Source organism: Gymnodraco acuticeps, unplaced genomic scaffold (assembly GCF_902827175.1).
Source record: "Gymnodraco acuticeps unplaced genomic scaffold, fGymAcu1.1, whole genome shotgun sequence".
NCBI classification, from domain to species: Eukaryota; Metazoa; Chordata; class Actinopteri; order Perciformes; family Bathydraconidae; genus Gymnodraco; species Gymnodraco acuticeps.
Genome location: NW_022990441.1, coordinates 4,029,513 through 4,052,654, shown reverse-complemented (window position 1 = coordinate 4,052,654; position 23,142 = coordinate 4,029,513). Strand labels below are relative to the sequence as shown.

General features: G+C 42.6%; 1 protein-coding gene across 1 annotated transcript in view; it reads right to left on the bottom strand.

Moving 5' to 3' along the window:
- drd2a (dopamine receptor D2a) overlaps nt 1-18,984 on the bottom strand; it is an 87,686-nt gene extending 68,702 nt beyond the window's left edge. The window contains exon 1 of the mRNA XM_034225623.1: nt 18,569-18,984. The gene's annotated coding sequence lies outside the window, so the exon portion shown is untranslated. The remainder of the gene's footprint in view (nt 1-18,568) is intronic.
- Nucleotides 18,985-23,142: the final 4,158 nt, after the last annotated feature.

Here is a 23,142-nt window from a genome sequence, read left to right as displayed (position 1 = left end):
TGGAGAGGGGGCGGGGCTTATCTTCTCCATGTAAATACTGTGGTGGAAACGACTATGTCAAAATTAACCTATTTGACCGTGATTTAATAGTAATACACGTTTCAAAATAATAATAATAATAATGCCGAAGTAACAACATACTGAAAACTGTTAGTAAAACCATGTTTTAATGCTTTACAATTTACATACCTAGATGCACGTGTGTTGTGTTTATGCAGTGCAACTCCCACCCAGTGGGTGGCTATGTAGAGTGATAGAACAGAGCAGGCACGCCCCCGAGAGAAGGAAAGCAAGTCACGTCACAAATTAGCATTTCTAAAATGTTAGCGTGGATTAATAAAAGTGCAAAAAGACAGCGGTTGTCGCCGGAAGAAACTTCAAATACAGAGAATGCTGTGCCTGTGTTGGAAATTGTGTCTGATGGGGAGCTTTCTTTGGTTGATCCTCCTGCTCCAAGTTCTAGTGCATTAGCATTAGCACTAGCTCCGCCGCCCCCTCCAGAGCCTCTAACGTTAGCTGCTGCTGGCGCAACTGCCACCACCAACACCGGGCAAAGCGATGCACCTGACTGCTGGACAACGGACCAGGTGCAATATTTTTTGCAAGACCAATGCATGGCTCCTTCTTAAAGATAAGAAGCTAGGATGTCGGATATGCAGAGATGTCAAATCTTTGGGAATACACACTGGACAAGGACTGAAACTGTCAACTGAATGGGGTGAGTGTGCAGTGTCTCATTTCGGTGTTGACAAGGGCAAACAACAAGCTAGCCTGAGAAAAAAAATCAAAGAACATAAAGAATCACAAGCCCATGTAAAAGCTGCTGACATCCTTACATCTGCTTCACGTGAAACTATTCAACATCAAGTGCAGTCTATGCATACATCTGAATTAGACACCACTATCAGAGTTTTTCGAACGGCATATAAAATTGGCAAACATAGCCGGCCATTCACAGACATGCCAATTGATTTGAATGTACAGAAACTGAATGGGCTGAACGTGGGCAGGGTTTTGCACTCCAATAAAACCTGTGGCGAAATCATCGACCACATAGCTCATGAGCTGAAGAAAAAAATGGCAAAAGACATTACAGAAAACCAAAGAAAACTCTGTGTTTTGGTCGATGAATCTACCACTATTAGTGGTAAAACGGTGCTTGTTGTGTGTCTACGCTCAGCATTAGCTGATGCTGAGCCCGAAACGTTTTTTTGGGAGCTGATCGAGTTGGATGGAACAACGGCTGATGACATCACAAAGGCGTTAATGGAGTGTCTTGGAAGAGATTTTAACGAGGACTTTTTAGGTCAGTGTTTCGTTTCTTTTGCATGTGATGGGGCTTCAGTCATGCTAGGGAAGAGAACAGGCGTTGCTACCCAGTTGTGTAGTAAATTCCCAAGCCTGTTTGTGTGGCACTGCTCCAATCATCGTCTAGAGCTGGCAGTTGGGGATGTGGTCAAGGAGGTCTCAGGGCTCAATCATTTCCAGATCTTTTTTGACAAACTCTATTCCTTGTTCCATGCCTCCCCCAAAAATCAGAGGCAGTTAGCGCAGTGTGCGCAAGCAGTCGGACAGCGTCTCCTGGTGATAGGGCGTGTTTTGTCCATCCGCTGGGTGGCTTCAAGTGAAAGGAGCGTCAGAGCAGTCTGGGAAAACTACCGAGTGCTTCATGATCACTTCACAAATGCTGCAAACGACACGAGCAGGGATTCCAGAGACAGAGCAAAGTACAAGGGCCTGGATGATGTGCTCACATCTGCAACGTTTGTCAGCAATCTGGGACTGATGTACGATGCGCTCACAGAGCTCAGCGACCTCTCTCGGCAACTCCAAAAAAGAGAGATGACACTGCCTACAGCAGATAGGCTCTTAACTCGAGAAATACGAGTTTTTGAATCCATGGTCACCATGCCTGGCCCACACATGACTACAGTTCATACAGCTCTAGCTGAGAAGTCCTTCAAGGGTGTTGCCCTGCGTGAGAATGGCAGGCTTGTACAGATTCATGCAGGTCAGTTTTTCCGCAGTATGGTAGAGAATCTGAGACACAGAATGACTTCCACAACCTCCTCTCATGTCAGCACAAGAGAAATCCCATTACATGGCCGGGAGGCCCGGGACAATCAGCTAATCCAGGACATGAAAGTTATCCATCCTGGAAGTTGGCCTGAAGAGGAGTTAGACGTACAGTATGGGGACGTAGAGGTGCTACGTTTGTGCGAAGTGCTGAAAGTGGACAGAAGAGAGACTGTTCAGGGCTTTCGCGAATACAAGGAAACCAGGGCATCCCGTACACCTGCTGCCATGGAGCCTCTACTGAAAGCAGTCCGAACCATCGCTGTCTCCACTAGTGAGTGTGAGCGGGCATTCAGCTGCATGAACGATATCCTTACTGCAAAAAGGAATGCTCTCTCTGTCAGCCGACTGTCCAGCCTGGTTTTCATTAAATGTAATGGACCATCACTAGGACAGTTCAATCCGGAACAGTATGTGAGGTCCTGGCTGGCAAAGGGAAGGAGAAGTGCTGATGAAAGAGCCTGTCCAGCTCCAGCCCCTGATACTGATGTCCCCAAGGCCTTCTGGAGCCTTTTCTAACAATGTGAAGTATATTGCAAAGCAGCTCACCCAGTGAGAAGACTTTTGGCATAATGTGCCGATTTGTACAGATCCTGGAGATAGAAGGACTTCAGATCAACCAGGGAGTTATCTGATCAGCTTGGTGTTCAATGTAACTCTTTACCATGGCTCAGACTTTGTTACTTGCAGTTACAGTTTCTCATTTTAGATTGTGCAAATTTTGCATTTGTTTTTACATGTTCTTTGTTCATGCTCTTTATCATTTTTCTGAGTTGGAAAGTTAGATTGCATCATAGTTTACTTTATACATATTTGTATTCTTCAGTGGTGAAGTATATTGCAAAGCAGCTCAGCCATGTGAGAAGACTTTTGGCACTTTTTCGTTTTTCGTTTTCTGAGTTGGAAAGTTAGATTGCATTCAAAATGTACAGAAATACTTAATTTTGTTAAAGCTTTTTATAAAAAATGCTTCTGACCAGAGCTTTGTTTCCTTGTCATTAATGTTGAACACCACCAGAGGGGCTCTCACCTGAAAGGTCTCTGCTTCATGTGTCTTCAGCAGAAGATCTAGACTTTGATTGCTATATTTTCAGTTAATATTGACCTTACTGAGCTTTAGCCATATCCGCTGCCTATCATAAAAAATGTTAAGTACAGTGAACCTTTCTAAAATATACAGTAGTAAAGAGACAAACCCACCAGCATTATAGTAGCCAAATTCTTGTTTGTGGGCTGTATATATAAAATTGACTTGAAAAAGTTGCTGATTTTAGAGTACTGGCACCTTTTTCATTCCAATTCAAGCACTGCTTCAAACATGTATTTATCGTGTGATTTTGGAAATAAAAATGTCATATTCTGAAAGCCAAGACTTTGTTTATTTAAAATCAAACAAAACACCCGAACCCCGAAAAACTAGTTTTTTATGCATATCCACGTTTATTTTGAAATGAGCCGTTGCTACTTTCGACTGATTTCGATAGAGCGGGTCACATATGGCAAATTGGGGGGAACCAGGTCAATTAAAGTACTTATTTAACTATATATGAAATACATTGAGTTTGAGTAAAATACTTGGTTACTGATTAATTTAGGTTATAATATATTAAATTGCAAAGCAAAATGCTGTAATTGATTTATTTTGTCCTTTGGTATTTTTTAAAGGTTTTCAACCTGAAAGAATATAATGTGTCCTTGAAAAGTTTAAATAAAGAAAAGGAAAAAGGATTCCAGTTGTCCATGCGTCCTCTGTTGCCCCTCAAGCCTCTCAAATGTGCAAACACTCAAATAAATGCCAAAAACCCAGAGAACTTGACAATACTTATCAGAATAAAATGTTAAATAACACTGCTACCTAGTTAATAACTCTACTTTACTCAGTGGAGGCTCGTCCATTGAGGAAAGGGAGGACCATCCTCCCTAAAATTTCAGAGAAAAATAAACTTTGAAGAGAACAATAAATACACCTCAATTTAAAAGATAAGTCTGTTAAAATACAGATAATAGCCCTGGCTTTGGGACTGAAATGGGGCTAGAGAGGACGAGCCTCCCTTTGGGCGGGTCTAGCCAGAGGCTCTGGATTGGGCGCCTATATCATCAGTGAACCAATCAGCGGATCTGACTGCGCATCAGAGTGTTGATGGGGAGGATCATCAGCGATAGAGTTTTTTCTGAACCGGGGAACAGGGGCGCTGCGCCCTCTTACCAAAATCATTTCCTTGAATTAGGCTTTGATTATGTTCTGGCCCGCCATCTTGCGGCTCAGCAAAAAATTGGCCCACGGCCAAACTTACTTGCCTACCCCTGCTCTATAGACTATGTGTCAAACTGAGTTATGCCTTATTGATTGGAAATTACACTGTGGATGATAAAAACAGATGAAAGGTGCATTAAATAGAACATTTCCTTAATGCTTCGGTGGCTGTGACACGAGCACTCGGATATTCATCAGCCAGTTAGTAAACATATGTTTCGATATAGTTTTGCTGTGGGAACAGGAGTTGCAGTTTTATGATGAAATTACTTTTGAGTTGAATCGACTTCATTTATTTTACATTTGAATAATGACAGTTTACCAGTATATTAACGTGATGACATGCTGTAAGAAGGCCTAGTGTCGTAAATACACAGTCAATTTAACGCAATTCATTATAGGGTTAACACAAGTTTTATTAATAAATGTGATTATGGTTTGATTCATTGTGTCACAGCCATACCGGGACCCTAGCCCACCAATATGTTACCTGCTCATGAGTGTTGTTACGCCTGTATTTACGCTGCAATGAAATTGGCTCTACAGCCACAGAGAAGGTGAATGGTAAAGTTTTCTTAATTCTTGTATACTCTTGAAGATAACATTTTGGTCATCAGTGAATGAGATATAACCTCTGACCTGAATCACCGACATCAAAATGTTGATCCTCTAAGTCAGTGGTTCCCAACCTGGGGGGCGCCAGGCCTCAGATGATTTGAGGCCAAATCTCATATTTAGACTTTTTTATTTTTATTTGTTTACTTATAATTGTAAAATCCAGCTTACTTTGAGCATGTTTTAAACAGTTTAATCCCTTTGCGAATTGTTTCCACTTGCGCCGTCATTTAATTTCTTCATTCAGCGGGAATCCAAATGAATTAATCCTTAGTCCAATAACCATCAAATTCACTCCAATAGTGCTCCTTAATTACGCTTTCAAACAGCTGGATTACGAGCAGCAGCTACAGTGTTTCCATCATCATTAAACAGATTGTATAGTGCTTGAGCCTACCAAGTGACCTCTTAATTGTGAACAGTTGACCTGTCTTGCATACAATCCTTAAATAACCTCACTTTCTACCCACAATCCCTCAATGTGACCCCATCACTGATCTATGAAAGCAGGAGGTATTATCTGGCTATCCTGGATTTCCACAGTAGTGACAAGGCTTTTCTCTGCAGACAGACGAGGACCCCGGCTTCAACTGCCCGAAAAAACAGATAAAAAGCACTAGTGAGGGTGTTTGATTTGTTCTTGTTACACAGATGCAATGTAGAATATGTATTTTTTCTCTCTTTCATCAGATAAAGTGTACAATTACATTCCAAGACCAAATAGAAAATGTTATTTACAAAAAGATTGACAAAAGCAGAGACATGTTTGAATAAATAAAGAGATTAAATGTTTTCATTTGTAAACATAGATATTAATGTTTCTATTTTTATATTTATAACTGTTATTTTATCTTTAACAGTATGAATATATGAGTGATGTTGGTTCTAGTGTGTTTCATAGTTTACTTTATGTTATTGATGGAGATTGCAGGCAACACATTATGGTGTAATTATTTTTGTAATAATGGGGTAATTACAAAATAATAAGAAGGTACAATTATGATATCATTGGGGAGCAAAATGGTCATGACAGTTTCTTATAAAAATCCAACCATAATTACTTTTGAATTCCTCCATAAATACACCCATTGTTGTCTATATTATTGTACCCTAAAATAATAGTACTTCTAGCATTATTTATGGTTAGCAACATTAGGCTGCTTCGTACAGAGCAACTGTTTTGAAATAATAATAATTGAATCTCCTATAAAATGTTGAAGGTCTCTGAACAGGCATCAGTCTGTGAAAAACGAATAAACCTGTTCCTCATTGCTGTTGAGTGCTAATCTCCTCCAATCACCAGCGATTCAGTCATCCGTTTATTAAACCTTGCAGTAAACCGCACTGTTAATCTTACAATAAGCCCCATTTAATTAACAATTTGGTTGGGTTGAATCACTGCTATTCTAGAGCCCTGAAATATGATTGTTCTACACACACACACACACACACACACACACACACACACACACACACACACACACACACACACACACACACACACACACACACACACACACACACACACACACACACACACACACACACACACACACATACCATGTATACATCACTTCAGGGGTTCAGGGGACATTACATTGACTTACATGCATTTCCTGGAGACTTATCCTAACCTTAACCATAACCAACACATGCCTAACCCTAACCCTTAACCTTACCCTTACCCTTACCCTAATCCTAAACCTAACCAAGTCTTCACCCTAAAATTAATGATTCCCCTTATGGGGACCTCTAATTTGTCCCCATAAGGGAGGCGAGTCCCCACACATGACTGTGTAAACAGATTTAGGTCCCCACAAGTATAGTAATGCTAGGCCACACACACACACACACACACACACACACACACACACACACACACACACACACACACACACACACACACACACACACACACACACACACACACACACACACACACACACACACACACACACACACACACACACACACACACACACACACACACACACACACACACACAGTGCCATAATACACATACTAACAACAACAGAACTGAAACACACCGTTTACAATAGTGCCTTGAATACCACAAAACACATTTCACAGTTACTATACTATTGTTTGAAACGCTCCGTTAACAATGTTTTCTGGGTTTGGAATGTGAGACATTTTCATTTAACACCTGTTTTAAGGGCAATTAAAGATACATTATTCCGACTGGAACCAAATAATCTATTAATAAATGTAATTTGTGTGGATAATATGGCGCTGCTAATGTTCTCTTTTAATTTCTAAATTCTTGCCAGTTATGTATACCTGAATTCTTATAGATTTGTTTGTGTGACACGGTTAAACGGACATCCAGTTCTAATGGTACATTTAATGGTACATTTAATTCTAATGGGACATTTAGATTTTGCTAACCCTGTCCACATGCATCATTTAATCCTTTACAAATCCCAGTACCTGCATATGCAAAGGGAAAGTAAAACCTCAATCTGATACCTCTTGGTCAATACTGTCAAAGTGTTTGATTCCACCCTGCGATAGCCTTCAATCTAATTTGTTTTCTATCTACCACATCCCCTCTTAGAAGGGGGTCAGAATCATCAATGCTGAATAAGTCAATGACTATCTTGTGAATTCCCTTTCTCATAAAATAGCTTTTGTTACTGTTTGAGTGAAGAAGCAACTCCTAACAATTTCCAAGCCTCTTTCTACAGGCTTGCTATGTAGGAAGCTGCTATGTCTTTAAGTGTGCTGAAAATAAACCTGCTCATTCAGAGTAGCAATTACAGTGTCATTATCCTGGAGTTCCAATTATCCCTCTTTTCTCGCTGCACATACCAATACGAAATATTTTCTGGTAAAATCCTTCTTACGTAAAGGTTCAATCAGTTTTGTTTGGCACCCTTTTGAGATGGGGCAAGACAAAATGGATAAGATGGTGAATGATTCAAAAGACATATACTGAAGACGTATGTTTCCTTTCTATATGAAACATAAAAAAGCACTCTTGCAGCCTCACTGTTGTGCCCTTAGTGGTACACCGATATGTTCATCAAACAGCTATAGTAGTAGAAGAGTTACAGTTTCAAAGACAGTGTTTGTAAAGATGATAAATCAATTCTATTTTTCAGGCATCTGCTTAAAGAAGAGGGGGAGAAAGAAGAAGAGACAGCAGTTTATTCTGTCAGGATGCTGAGCTACGGCAATTGACATATAAAAAAGTACAAAGGGACCGGTCGGTAATTTATTTGACTGACGTCTGCAATAACCTGTATCACTGAAAATGGCATTCAGAGCAGAAATTGTAACTCTGACAAGGGACTTTTTAATTTGGAGATCCTGTCAGAAAGAGGTGAAAACAAATCTAATATGAGGAACCAAACAGGAAGTTACAAGTCACATTGAGAGAAAGGAAGGAAGATATAAAGGGCTAAATAAAAGGCACTGAGACCAAATCCCTCTGGGCACAAATTCCACCTATACATCAATGTTATTGATACAGTACGACATAAAGGTTATTGTAGTGGCAATTCCAGCCATTACTTTCTCAAATCAAGCCATAAGGGTAAAAATGGTAGAGCATCCGCCCACTGGAAAGAGAGGAGAGGGAGGTTGGTAACAAGCCTCCATTGTCCTCATTAGGTTGTAGGGAAGCTCTAACCTAACAACCGGTCTTGTCTCTTGTGAGACACATGCACACACATACGTGCATATACACACACATACAAAAATAACACACACCTAGCTACTTTTCCATTACAGGCCAACAAACATGTAGGAACGGATGCAGGTGTACACAGACATCCATGCACACCTCCGCAAAAAAAGAGCACCGTGTCATTTGAAAAAAGGTGCATTTGCGTACCAACATTGAGAGAGAGAAGGGAGAAGAGAGAAGAGAGGAGAGAGAAGAGAGAAAAGAGAAGAGAGAAGAGAGAAGAGAGAAAGAGAGAAATATATTTGCGAGTTGCATATGAACCTATGATATGAACTCAGAGCCGGCCCGTAGCGCTGGCGTAATAGATGTTCGCCTATGGGCGCCAGATCTGGGGAGGCGCTGCGCTGGCAGCTCTGGGAGGGAAAAAAACATTTTTGACCGTTTGATTGATTGATTAATTGAAAAGTTTATTAACAGCTTGTATATTGGGTACAGTACAGTACAGCTCAAAACATACAATTGTTAAGGGGATGCAGACCAGAGAAAGACTTTCGTCTTGTTTACATCAGGGTCCCCCATTTCCAATTCATCATGTCATTTAAGACATATAAGACATATTTGACATACAGATGGCTTATTTACAATTTACATACAGGTGTTTTTTTTTTACATACAGATGGCTTATTTACAATTTACATACAGGTGGTTTTTTTACATACAGATTGCTTGTTTACAATTTACATACAGGTGGTTTTTTTACATACAGATTGCTTGTTTACAATTTTCATTTTAGATTTCGTTCTAATACATCCTAACCGGACATTTAAGACATACCAAGTCTACAGATATACAGTTAGTAACAGAGTCTAAAATGCGAGTATATACATAGATGGGGGGGGGGGGAAGCTGTCCATTGAACGACAGGTTGAGATTTGTACCATTACCGGGGCCAGTTTTGCCATTGGGGCTCATCCTAATTTTCGACCTTGATGTAACAATATTCACAATTAAGTAAATGTAACACCCTTTTCACCCCGGTTACACGTTTCATTTGCCCTGTACGATGGGCGCTGTAAGTGATGAAAATGGGGGATTTTGGCTTATCTGGCGCCCGCAGCTCACAGCCAAAATGCGAGTGAGCGAGGGAGAGAGGGAGGGTGCACCGGTACCGGCGCTGTTGTTATTAGAATCTGGTGCCGTGCTAGCTGCTCTAACGAATATAAGAAGAAGATGTTTCTACAATAATGTGGAGGGAGAGTCCTCTCCAGTCAGACTGAGAGGCTAATAACTACAGCTCAGTGAGGTAAGGACTCTGAGTGTTTAGATAGTTAACTTTAGTCTAAGTTCAAACGGTTTGGTCACAATTTATGTAAACACATATTTCCAAGGCACTCCTTTATAATTATTGGGATAAACAGGTTTGAAATCATTCCATTAACCAAAAATATCCTTTAAAACTGGAGATAAAAACAAGTATGCATAAATAAATAAATGTTAAGGTAAAATAAGATATGAATGAAGAACATAAATAAAACAAGTTACATTAAATTGTTAGTGGCTATGGTAGGTTATTGGTTATGTTCACATACTTATTTGATTACATCCACTTTTCTAAGATGACAACAGAGACTTTCGACCCAAAACCAGCTGTTGACTTGTGGATGCAAGCATCTAATCACAGACTCAACCGGAGAGAAAGTAGTAGGCCTACATCATCAGTTACCATGTCTGACAGAGAGGAAGACAGTCAGGAGAACAGTCAGGAGGGTAGTGATGACAGCTTGTAGGATTACTGCTCGTGCTAATGTTGTCTTGTGTTCACCTCTGCATGTGTGTTCTGTGTGTTCAGCGTGTGTGTCTGGCAAATAAAGTCAAGACCCCCTCAAAAGTTACGGTTTATTTCATTTTAAGGATGAGCACCAAGCAACATCTCCAGGTGCTCCTTTGAGAACCAGGCCAAAAAAGTTATGTGCACCCCTGCTCATAATACACACATGCGCACAGAAGGATTCACACTTGTATTTCATGATCCGCAAAAGGATTCACACTTGTATTTCCGGATCCACACTTGTGTTTTTCAATGCACACACAAATGTATTCCGTTTCATATACATGTAAATAAAATCCAAATACAGAAAAAAGTTTTACATGTGTATTTTTGATCCTCACATATTTGTTTTCCGTGTAAAGCCTCTGAACCTGCAAACACAAACAGCTTTCTGTGCACGGATCGCTGTGCATTTGTGTGTGGGTTTTTTGAGACTCCCCTGACGGTCAGCCGATTCGTACATGTAATTATTTCTATCTATAGCCAATCAGATGTCTCCTCAATTCTAAGCCAATCACATGAGCGCGCGCCCCACGAGGATAGATTTCTTGCGTTCATGACGTAGCGCTTCATGTACGCATTTTGCGCAGTCCGGAGCTGACAGCTCCATGGAGCCTGCCTGCAGGCGCTAATCTCAGGACACCCTCCACTCTCAGTACAGCGCCACTTTCCGAACAGGAAATGCACGCAAATACAAGCCTTTATATTAATAAGGTACAGCGCCACTTTCCAAACCATTGATGAATGCTTGTGTACACAAAAACGGCAGGCAAAACCGTTTTAAATGTGTGTTTCCTGTATGGCGATTGCGAATACAGCTGCTTTATTTATGTCTGTATGAAGTTGTTGTGAGTGAGCAGCTACAGGTTAGCTTAGCCTAATCGATCAGTGCACTACGAAGCCAATGCTAGACAGTGACCTCGGGGGGAGCCCCGCCGGTCATTATCGGCCGATATTCACTCTTAATAGTTTGATCGGTGCTCTCTATAAAGGCCGATCAGGAGAGCTGGATCTGATCGATATGGACATAAATGCGAGTGAAGTATAACCGGACGCAAGAGAGAGATCAGATCAGCTGCTGAGTCTGATGGAGACACGCTGCTCTGCATGATCACCTGATGCTCCGCCCTCTGTTTAGCGAGCTGACCGGACTGCGCAAAATGCATATATGAAGTAATCTTACTCTCGTGGGGGCGCGCTCATGTGATTGGCTTAGAATGAAGGAGACATCTGATTGGCTATAGATATAAAAAATTACAAGTACGAATCGGCTGACCGTCAGGGGAGTCTAAAAAAAAACACACACGAATGCAAAGCGATCCGTGCACAGAAAGCTGTTTGTGTTTGCAGGTTCAGGGGATTTAAACGGGAAACTAATAAGTGAGGATCAAAAATACATATGTAAAACTTTTTTCTGTATTTGGATTTTATTTACATGTATATGAAACGGAATACATTTGTGTGTGCATTGAAAAACACAAGTGTGGATCCGGAAATACAAGTTTGAATCCTTCTGTGTGCATATGTGTATTATGAGATTGTTCTGAGCCCATATATAAGCCCCGAGTAAATCAAGTGCTTCTTTGAGCCCCACTGTACCTGTCTGCAACAACGGTGCTGTTTATAGTAAAAAATAAAAGGTGAGGTTAATAAAACTGGGTTTTTCATGTCCGATGCTTGTCTGAGCTTATTGCACAGTCATTTTAGGCAGTCCATAATCCTGCATATCCCCACACTATCCTGGAAGGTGCTGTTGGCTGTGGAGTGAACAAAGATGCACTGAAGCAGGCATATTCTTTGCACTTGTGATTAGCAGATCAATGTGAAACCGTGCCAACATGTGTATTTTTGTATTTCTCCCTCCTCCCTCTGTGTTTGGCACAGAGATACAGTCGTGTTTTTGTCATTATCAGTTTGAGGCTACATAACAGCATTGTTATCACCCACTGTGAAATAGGATATTATCCGTTGCCAGGTGAAAATGTTGCATCATTTTGACCTTTAATAAAACCGTTGTCAGCTTAAAAATGTGAAGCAGAACCATTTACTTTAATTAATGGCCATGCAAGGGAACATTAATCGGAAGAGGAACAGTATGACCCAAACATATTGATAGAGGGGTTATTAGTGGTTGCCTGTAATAACAACACACCTAAATTGCACTGATCATTTACTTCATGTAAACAAATCTCCTCCTTTCGTGAAAATCCTCATCAGTTTCTGCAACGGTATCACTATTTGAACATGCAGATGAAGGGGCCTGTTATAGCATACTACAAGCGAATGAGACTGGTGGAAATGTATTATTGACACACATTAGTAAACTTTAAAATCTGATTTTGAGCTGCTTCTACCAGTTCTGCAACCATAAAGAAACGGACCACAGAGGATAGGATGCAACAAGTAAGCCTGGAAAAAGGTCACAAGGCCTGATGGATTGGTAGTGACAAAAATAAACCACAATGGTATCTTGTGGTTGTCACTTTTACCAGGCAATTGAAAGGAATTCGTTATTTCTGATTTAATATCAATCCCATGCTGACTCAAAAATCTGGATGTATTGTTGACAATGCGCCAACAAGCTATCAGACTCAATTATTTGAATATAAAACCCTTCAGCACATTTATATCTATATATTGATTTTGTTACATTAAAGGTGGGGTAAGTAAATTTGGAGAAACCAGCTCGAGTGCGCTAGAATTTGAAAATACACAGCTGGAAAAAATCTGCCACTTCCTTACAGAGCCCCTCCTCCAACACACACGAACGCGCACATGACCAATGAGGGCACGAGATAAGTTTGTGCACAGATGGAAGGCTGACAGGCAGGTAGGCCATCCAGTTACTTTAGCCGGGCCGGCTCAGATGATTGGTCGTGCTTTTTACAGTACTACGGCTTCCACAGATGAAATTTGCTATGGATTTTTTGTCAAAGCACTTCATATATTCATTGCTATCGGGATGTTAAGAGCATTCCATGGAATATAACAAAAAGTGTATCTCGAGCCGGTTTCTTAAACTTACCTACCCCGCCTTTAAGAAGTACAAAGTTTATAGAGCAATGTTTGAGTCAAACCTGCTATTGTCTGACACCTTTAAGAACTATCCTGCTCACTTACACTCATGTATAAAACGTGTAAATAAAAAGGTTTGATTGGTTTATCACAACATTCAATTGGTGGCCCTAACATTTAAATGAGAGAGTCCCTTATACTGCCAGTGCGCCTCCTTCTGAGAAAGATAAGATTGTCACGGTTTGTGTGGGAAACAGGACCCAAATGCAGACTTAAGTGACAAAAGAATTCCTTTATTTCAAGGCTACAGTATCTAGACACAGAACAGAACACTCACCGCAGAATGACTCAAAACACAAGACGAACCGACAAAGACAGACGGAAAAACCAGAACTGAAATACACCCAGGACTAATCAAACAAACACGAGACAGGTGAGGAGGTAGGAGAAAACACAGAGGCACCAGGTGAACACAATCGGGTAATCAGGGAGGGAAAACAGACAGAAAGCAACAGGCAGGAAACGGGGGTGAACAATTTACAAAATAAAACAGGAAACCCAAAGATAGAAAAAGACAAGACAAAACAACAACACAGACAGATCGTGACAAAGATGCTGTATACTTCAATTATATGTATCCTATACACTGTGAGCACAGTATTATAAAAACAGTAAACATGTTAAATCGGAAATGACTTATCACCTATGTATTACCCACTCATCTTTTGAAAAACCTTACTGTCAGTTTTTTCAAATACGGGGTGCCTGGAGGCTTTGCTATTTTCAGAGATTAGCAGTTCCTCAGAAAGTCTTGTGTTGGACAATAATTTATCAAAGCTACGACCAAAAGGTCATACAGACAGGAGAATCTATGCTTGCTTTGTTCACCCAACAAAACACTCTTGAGGAAAATGTCAAGGAAGCTGCCACTGAGGGGCTGTTTAGTAAAACCCAGCTTTCATTTGGCACTTGACACAAGAGCTTGAACAATATAGTTCAAAGTGATACGTGATTCGTGTCACGGCAAGCTTGTATCTTACACATCACCCCACTCCATCTCACTTTCCCCTTTTTAATGTTTGTCCTTTTAAAGACTGATTTTCAGAGTGTTTGAGTGAGCTGTGTAAACATGTTTTCTTTGTACACCACGATGGTCTCAGTGTTTCAGGCACCATCTGGTGGAGTTCAAATTATCTGGTCTTAGTGCCACTAAATTAAAGTCCACAGGGAGAAACTCTTAAATGGACCACACATTCAAATTTCAGCGTATTCAGACCAAACACACTCTATATTGAAATAATTAGGAAGACATTTCCTTTCTCTAGGGACAAGCTGTTCCTTCTTTCTACTTTTGCTAATAATCCTCATTGCTTCCCCTCTCCTCTAATAGACACCCTGTCAATGGCTGCACATAGTTATTTCAAACATGTTACCTTTGATGTTATATCAAGCTCTACAGGAGCCATAACTAATTAAGAAATGTCCAATCCAATTATATTCATTGTGTGTATGTATGCAATGCACATGTGTCTTTAATGCACCAATTGTGACTGCTCGAGAGGGTGTTTTATATCCTATGACAATGCAGCCTTACTGTAGCTAAAGCACTTTCACACCTCTCAGTGCATATATTGTGTGTGTGTCTAGCTCAACAGGGGATCAGTGAGATAGAGAGCCATGGAAAGGTTCACTGTTCTTACTGATCACTCACATATTTAACTAACTGTTGCTCTTGCCTCAAAAGAACAAGACAAATGGGCTATTTCTCTAATTAAAAATGTGTGATGGAGCGGTTCTCAACAGCAGAGCGTTATGCGTGTAAAACTTATTTTTGTCTGCTTTTTACGGCAATGTAATTATAAATGTGATGATGCATTTGTTAAGGTGTTAGTTATTGTCAAGTGTAACTGCACCATAAAGGCAAATAATACAGTGCTGTGTGAGTGCACCTCTCCATGAGGATGATATAATATACATATAATAATTACTGTTAAGAAAGAATTTTCTATGAAACACACACACAAAGAGAGCACACTTATGGCAACATAATACAAACCCCTCATTTAGGTTACAATCGTAACTCGAACACAATGCAACATACTGTTTATATACACAATCTGTAGTAATGTGTTTATATCATGGACGCATCATTAATGCACACACCAGTCTGCCACCATAACTTTGAGAATATAACTCTAACATGGAGCATTATCAGATCCTGATGGATTTCTTATTGGCTTTAGGACCTAATTGACTCCTCCATCCTTTCAGTGATGGTGCCAGTCCCTAGTGTGTGGACGTATTTGACATGCTGGGGAATGGGTTTCAGGAGAGAAGAGAATGTAGGCAAGTCAGATACATTCACATAGATCCAATACAATTAAATTATTAATTGGTCAAAACACAATGGGGCTGCTGAGCCACATACAAATACAGGAGGAGATGCCCTGGTGTTTTGGTGCTACGTGTGCATTATGCCAGATTATTGTGAAACCGCTGCTAGTCGGAGGAGTCTGCTGTGCGGTTACACTGGTTGTTATTTTAAGGTCATTTTGAGTTTTAGTGCTTCAGTTTCCGCTGAAAATGTAAACTATTTATATTTCATGTTAACTCACTTATGTTCTAGACAGAACCGAACAAAAAGGTCACCAAAGCTCTCTTGTCCACCATTTCTTAGCCTTTTTTGTTTATCATGGTCCAAACAATCCCTCTTAGTTTTTTGTATTCCTCTTCAGGTTACATTGACATAATTACGGTTAACATCTACTGCTTTTAAAACTCTGAGACTGCTGTAAGAGCGGGGCTTTCCGGGGTTTAGTGTATACTAACATTACTATATTACATAATACCCTGACATTTCTGAAAGCACCACATATAATCATCTCAAATCATAAAGCATCAAAGTATGCAAGATGCCAATTAACTTGTATCATGGCATAGAGGACTTTATTATTAAACATTGGCTTTACTTTCCCAAATGGGTAATGCCAGAAGAATGCTTCTACAAAGAATAATATTACGAACAAAAAATATGTTAAGTTTTGACATTGCAGAGCTTTTTGTAGCATCTTGTAAACATAAACTAATGCTTCAATTTGAAATTATTTGTTACTTTATTCTAATGGCTTGACCCCTGTAGCACATATGGAGAATGTTTTTTTTTGTGAGTGTCTGTTTATTAAATGAGGTTTTGATTTTCAGAGACAAATTTGGGCGATACAAGCCTGTAAACAAACAGGTTTGTAATTAAATGTAATCACGGGCCCAGGCTGAAGCACGGTGTTGTTTTTGTTGAATACATGTCATCTCTCTTAGGAGCAGTGTGCTGAATTGAAATGTCACTATTGACTGACCAGCTGCATCAAGTGATTTGGCTTTAAATCCCTTAACTATTGTGCTAACAATGTGCCTTATCCACTTAAGACTGTACCACCATGATGTAAATATCCTCATGTAGGCTTATCTCTCACAAGGTAAAGCTATAGCAACGTCCTAATGGGTGTTGTCTTTTCCTGATACTAATCCATGTAAATCATGGCGAGATAAATATCAGTTTTTTTAAATTAATAGTTGTCTGGTGGCAATCAGGAGATTTGATTCAATTGTAGCTGTCTGGCTTAAACAGCTGGACTTGACAAGCGCTACTTCAGGCAGCCCTTTCGTTGCTGTTTACTTCACAAGGTGTGACACATCAGAGTCAGGAAGACGTAGAATCCATATGAATGAACAATGCGTCTGGAAAACTGTCACTGGACAGACAGCAAATTGACACTACATTCAGTCTCAGGAGTTCCCTTGGTATTTGAAAGATGCAAACACTTGGAGCAAGCATTTCACATTTCCCCTTTAAGAAACCATTCCAATTGTTAATTGTGGCCATGTTGAGCTAACAAACCCAACTGTCCCTGTCCACTGGTGGTCCTTTTTGGTGAAAGCACAAATTCGGTTAACAGAATTTAGCTATCTGACCATACCTTAGTTGCTGACCACATGCCAAAACAGTTTGACATGAGCTATCTTGTTCCCAATCACATTTTTACTTTTTTCAAATGTTGTCTTCAGTTACTGACTGAATATCAATATCTGCATCATCATTATCACCATTCTCTTCCATCTGTTTGGGAAATGGCAAACTAAGCATATTTCAACAAAAATAAAACAATGCAACAACATCATGCTACATGTTTTATTATACATGCAATTAAATACATACATTACTTAAAGGCCACTATCAACTCTGTGACAGTATGACTGATAGGTTGTTAGCCCACAGGTTTCAGACAGCTGCAGATAAATAATAATAATAATAATAATAATGCATTTTATTTATATAGCGCTTTTCACAACTCAAAGACGCTTTACAGTATGAGGGAGGGTAGACAAACAATACAAAAAATAAACCACCCAGGTCTGTTCACCTCATTTATATTGCCCGTTAACTTGTAAAAGCTGCTGAGCGAGGGTTGATAGGATACATGACGGGTTGTTCAGCCAGAACAGCACACACCTGCCCTGCACCGAGCCCTGTGTCGAGGACGCGCTGCCCCTGGAGAACCTAGCACTAATTACACACTGGAAGGCACAAACAGATCTCAAATCAGCTCCGTGGGTTGGAAAGGTGAGCTTGACACATTGTCACATCTCAATAATTAAACTACAACTCACTTGCTGGGCTCCTAATACGGCGGAGAGCAAATGTTTGCCTTCAGTTGTTTTACACCGGAGACCAACCCGGATCAATACTGACAACAACATACCTGCTATACAAATAAATCTTCCCGATAATGCGTCTGTGACACAAACACTGTTGATGTGCTTACGCCCTCGCACTCGCTCATTCACAGAAACGGTCTTAAAGTGTTAATTTGCAAATAGACAAATATTTCGAGTTTGGATTATTCTTAAAAATAGTCTCACAACAGCAAATTCATCTTGAAAGTTAATAGTTTAGGGAATCACACCCAATAAATCACTTTATATCACCCCATATGTCTCAGTAGGTATAGGTTTGACTGGACCACCGAACCCTGCTGGATAGAAAATGTTTCACATATATTCACAGATCCAAGCAAGATAATCTTATTTTTGCAAGTTTGGCGCATTACATAGGGAAATAAATGTGTCTTACCTTCACGCCATAAGTTTGAATGAATCTTTGTTTTTACGGGTTAGATCCAAGCGCACCCCAGTTAGCTCCTACTGTATCCGTCATTTGCTTTACACATGGTTTACTCTTTGAAATGGAAACGAATCGGTGCGGCGGTTTGGGTCCGAGGCATTAGTACAGGCTGTTGGGGGACAACTACACTGGCGATGAGAGCCTGAACATAGGATGCATACAAAACATAAATAAATAAAACTGATTTAAATATTGAACTGTTTCCCGGTTATTTGGCGAAAACCTCGAGGAAAGCGTTTCTTCCCTACTGATCTCTAGAGAAGCACGCTGAAACCGTACGGTGTCTGTATGATGTCCAGGAGCTTTACGCACGGAGTTACCTTCGGCACTGACTGAGGAAGGCGAAGACGCACAGACTGTGGAAAATAAAGGCGGGGTTACATCTGTTTAAACCCTGGAAGGGACGTATATTTCCTTTACGGTCACCGTCCTTGGGGGCAGACCTTGTCACCTTATGTTTGCCTGACATTTTCAGTACTGCGTGCCAATTTACGCCACAAGCTGGATCCAAAGGATTCCATCCACTGCGGACGAGAGTGGACGAGATTTGAAAAATAAATAGTTTGCTACTAATTTAGTACACATTCATTTTAGGCGGTGAATCGTGATAGATTTAGTGCATGACGTGCATGCATGGAAAATGTGTACCCATATACACATATTAACAAATCTCTCTCGTTATAAGAATAATACATATTATAATGAGGATAGTAATAATCATCATCATTATAATGATAATTAATAATCATTATTATTATTAATAATAATAATAATAATAATAAGATATACTCGTATACCAGTAATAATTTAAAAACCCTTGTCATTATTTAATAACTGGCCTCTCAGTACCCAGCACATACAGTACAAGTGGAGAAGAGTTTGATTTTAAATACAATACTCTTGTGTCAGGACAGACTCTTGACTTTGTTCCCGATCAAAAAGGTAATCTGAGTGTCAATATGATTGCTCTCCACACTACAGCCCAGGTATTTGAGAACAGATACAACATATGATGCAGAATTGTTTATTTATGTAGTATGTCAGAAGGAGCACAAGAGCATTTTCAATAGCAGCACACATTTCTCACATTTCATAAACTGTATAGCAAATGTAAGAAAACCATTGCTGAGTGATGAAACATTTATGTAGAACCACTGGCAGAATTGTTAAGTGTATTAACTCAGATTATTTGTGTTTGAATACATTGTCTTCATTTACTGAAAACAATCAAAACCAAAGGCATTTTGAGAAAGGAAACAAAGTAATTATAGCATGATTAATTAAGACAACCACAGGGAGATAGCAAAAAGTTAAATTGCAACCCCCCAAAATCCTCACAATGAATGAAATATTAGACACTAGTGATACTACCTGACTGTGGCATATTCCTGTGTGAAGCTTTGCAAAGTAGATTTCCTCAATTCTGTGCTCTTGTGGTGACATCTGCTTTCAAGCAGATAGCAATATCACAGTTTAGACTTCTGATTCGCACATGAACATATACACACTAGGATTCATATACCGTTACAGTACACATACAAACTTGCACCGTCCCTGGGCTTGTTGTGGGAGGCACAAACACATATAACTGCTGACTGCCATAAGGCAACATTGCAGCCTGGTGCTGCCTGATATGGCAGCACTCAGTTGATGAGTGTATCTTGGCAGCATGCTAAATAAATCAGAGTAATCTAGATGATGGTGTTCAGTTCATGCTATTTCACACTAAGGCTTCACCCTTGTGTCATGCCAATAACTGTTGAAATCCACCAAGGACAGATCCACAATATTGCGTATAATCTGAATGTCTGAGGATAAATTCACTTCAGCGATGGAATTATTTTTCATCCTTATGTCGAACAGTACTTGTCGAGACAGATTAGATAGACACGCTCCTCTCTCAGCCTGGCCCAGGCACAGAGCCTCCACGGATGCCGACTTGAGGTGAGCCGGGGAAAGGCACAAACCTGGCAAGAAGGAGGACACAACTGTGACATAAAGGGTTCTCGCTCCCTCTTACACACAGCCTGTGTCCTACATTGACTAATCCTGAAAATGAATTACATTTTATGCACCAGGCACTTTAAAGTTCACCTCACCCTATAAATAATTGATGATGTTATGATGATGTTATTACTGGTTAGCACTATGGTTGACATCCTCCACTCATAACACTGAGGCTTATTCCCTGGCTGGCACTCGCTCCAGACGTACTGTGTTGAGCAGCTGCCAGTTTGGATGAGGACATGGACACCACAGGTACCACAGAGATGATGCATCACTAAGCCACCAGGGTGGGTGGAGGGGGTCTGGAGGACGGGCTTGGGCTGACAGCCCAGGGGCACGGCAGAGGACCAGGAAGGGGTCTCGGGCGGACGGCCTGGGGGCAAGGCAGAGGACCAGGAAGGGGTCTCGGGCGGACGGCCCGGGTGCAAGGCAGAGGACCAGGAAGGGGTCTCGGGCGGACGGCCCGGGGGCAAGGCAGAGTCCAAAATGGGGGTTATGGAGGGGCGAAGGCCACCGCGGGCGAACTCAGGGGGCCGAGCATGAGGGCGAGGACTGCGGCCGGAAAAGTCAGGGGGCCGAGCATGAGGGCGAGGACCGCGGCCGGAAGAGTCAGGGGGCCGGGCCCGAGGGCGAGGACCGCGGCAGGAAGAGTCAGGGGGCCGGGATCGAGGGCGAAGACCGCGGCTCTCAGGGGGCCGGGCTCGAGGGTGAAGACTGCGGCTCTCAGAGGGCCGGGCTCGAGGGCGAAGACCAGACAGCTCCGGAGGCCGGGCAGGAAGGCGCTGACGGGACAGTGCCGGAGGCCGGGCAGGACCCGGTGTCGGAGCTGGTGGGACAGGCCTCGGCAGGATCCCCCACGGAAGAGGACCAGGACACGGGATTTGCAGGATCCCCGGCAGGAGAGCAGTCGGCGGGGCCTCCAACGGCACAGTACATAGGATTGGCAGGACCCCCGGCAGGAGAGTAGACGGCGGGACCTCCAACGAGACAGGACAAAGGGTTGGCAGGACCCCCGGCAGGAGAGTAGTCGGCGGGGCCTCCAACAGCACAGGACAAAAGGTTGGCAGGACCCCCGGCAGGAGAGTAGTCGGCGGGGCCTCCAACAGCACAGGACAAAAGGTTGGCAGGACCCCCGGCAGGAGAGTAGTCGGCGGGGCCTCCAACGGCAAAGGACAAAGGGTTGGCAGGACCCCCGGCAGGAGAGTAGTCGGCGGGACCTCCAACGAGACAGGACAAGGAGCTGGCAGGACCCCCGGCAGGAGAGTAGACGGCGGGACCTCCAAGGGGACAGGAAAAAGGGTTGGCAGGACCCCCGGCAGGAGAGTAGACGGCGGGACCTCCAAGGGGACAGGACAAAGGGTTGGCAGGACCCCCGGAAGGAGAGTAGACGGCGGGACCTCCAAAAAACAGACATACGATTGGTAGGACCCCCGGCAGAGGAGTAGTCGACGGGGCCTCCAACGGGACAGGACATGGAGTTGGCAGGACCCCCAGCGGAACCTCCAACGGACCAGGACATTGGGTAGGGACTTGAGACGTGACTCGAGAGGAGACTCGAGAGGGGAACCAAGGGGGAACTCGAGAGGAGACTCGAGAGGGGAACCAAGGGGGAACTCGAGAGGGGACTCGAGAGGAGACTCGAGAGGGGACTAGAGGAGGGACTAGAGAAGGGAACTCGAGGAGGGACTAGAGAGGGGACTAGAGGAGGGACTAAAGGAGGGAACTCGAGAGGGAACTCGAGAAGGGACTAGAGAGGGGACTCGAGAAGGGACTAGAGAGGGGACTCGAGAAGGGACTAGAGAGGAGACTGGAGAGGAGACTGGAGAGGGGACTAGAGAGGGGACTCGAGAGGAGACTGGAGAGGGGACTCGAGAGGAGACTCGAGAGTGGACCCGAGAGTGGACCCGGAGAGGGAACTCGAGAAGGGATTTGAGAGGAGACTGGAGAGGGGACTAGAGAGGGGACTCGAGAAGGGATTTGAGAGGAGACTGGAGAGGGGACTAGAGAGTGGACCCGAGAGTGGACCCGGAGAGGGAACTGGAGAGGGGACTCGAGAAGGGATTTGAGAGGAGACTGGAGAGGGGACTAGAGAGGGGACTCGAGAAGGGATTTGAGAGGAGACTGGAGAGGGGACTAGAGAGGGGACCCGAGAGGGAACTCGAGAGGGAACTCGAGAGGGGACCCGAGAGGGGACCCGAGAGGGAACTCGAGAGGGGACCCGAGAGGGAACTCGAGAGGGGACCCGAGAGGGAACTCGAGAGGGGACCCGAGAGGGAACTCGAGAGGGGACCCGAGAGGGAACTCGAGAGGGAACTCGAGAGGGGACCCGAGAGGGAACTCGAGAGGGGACCCGAGAGGGAACCCGAGAGGGAACTCGAGAGGGAACCGGAGAGGGCACTCGGGTAGGAACCGGAGAGGGCACTCGGGTAGGAACTGGAGAGGGCACTCGGGTAGGAACTTTAGAGGGGACTTGAGTCGGTCGGTACGCCGACAGGACACAGGGAGCTGGCGTCGGC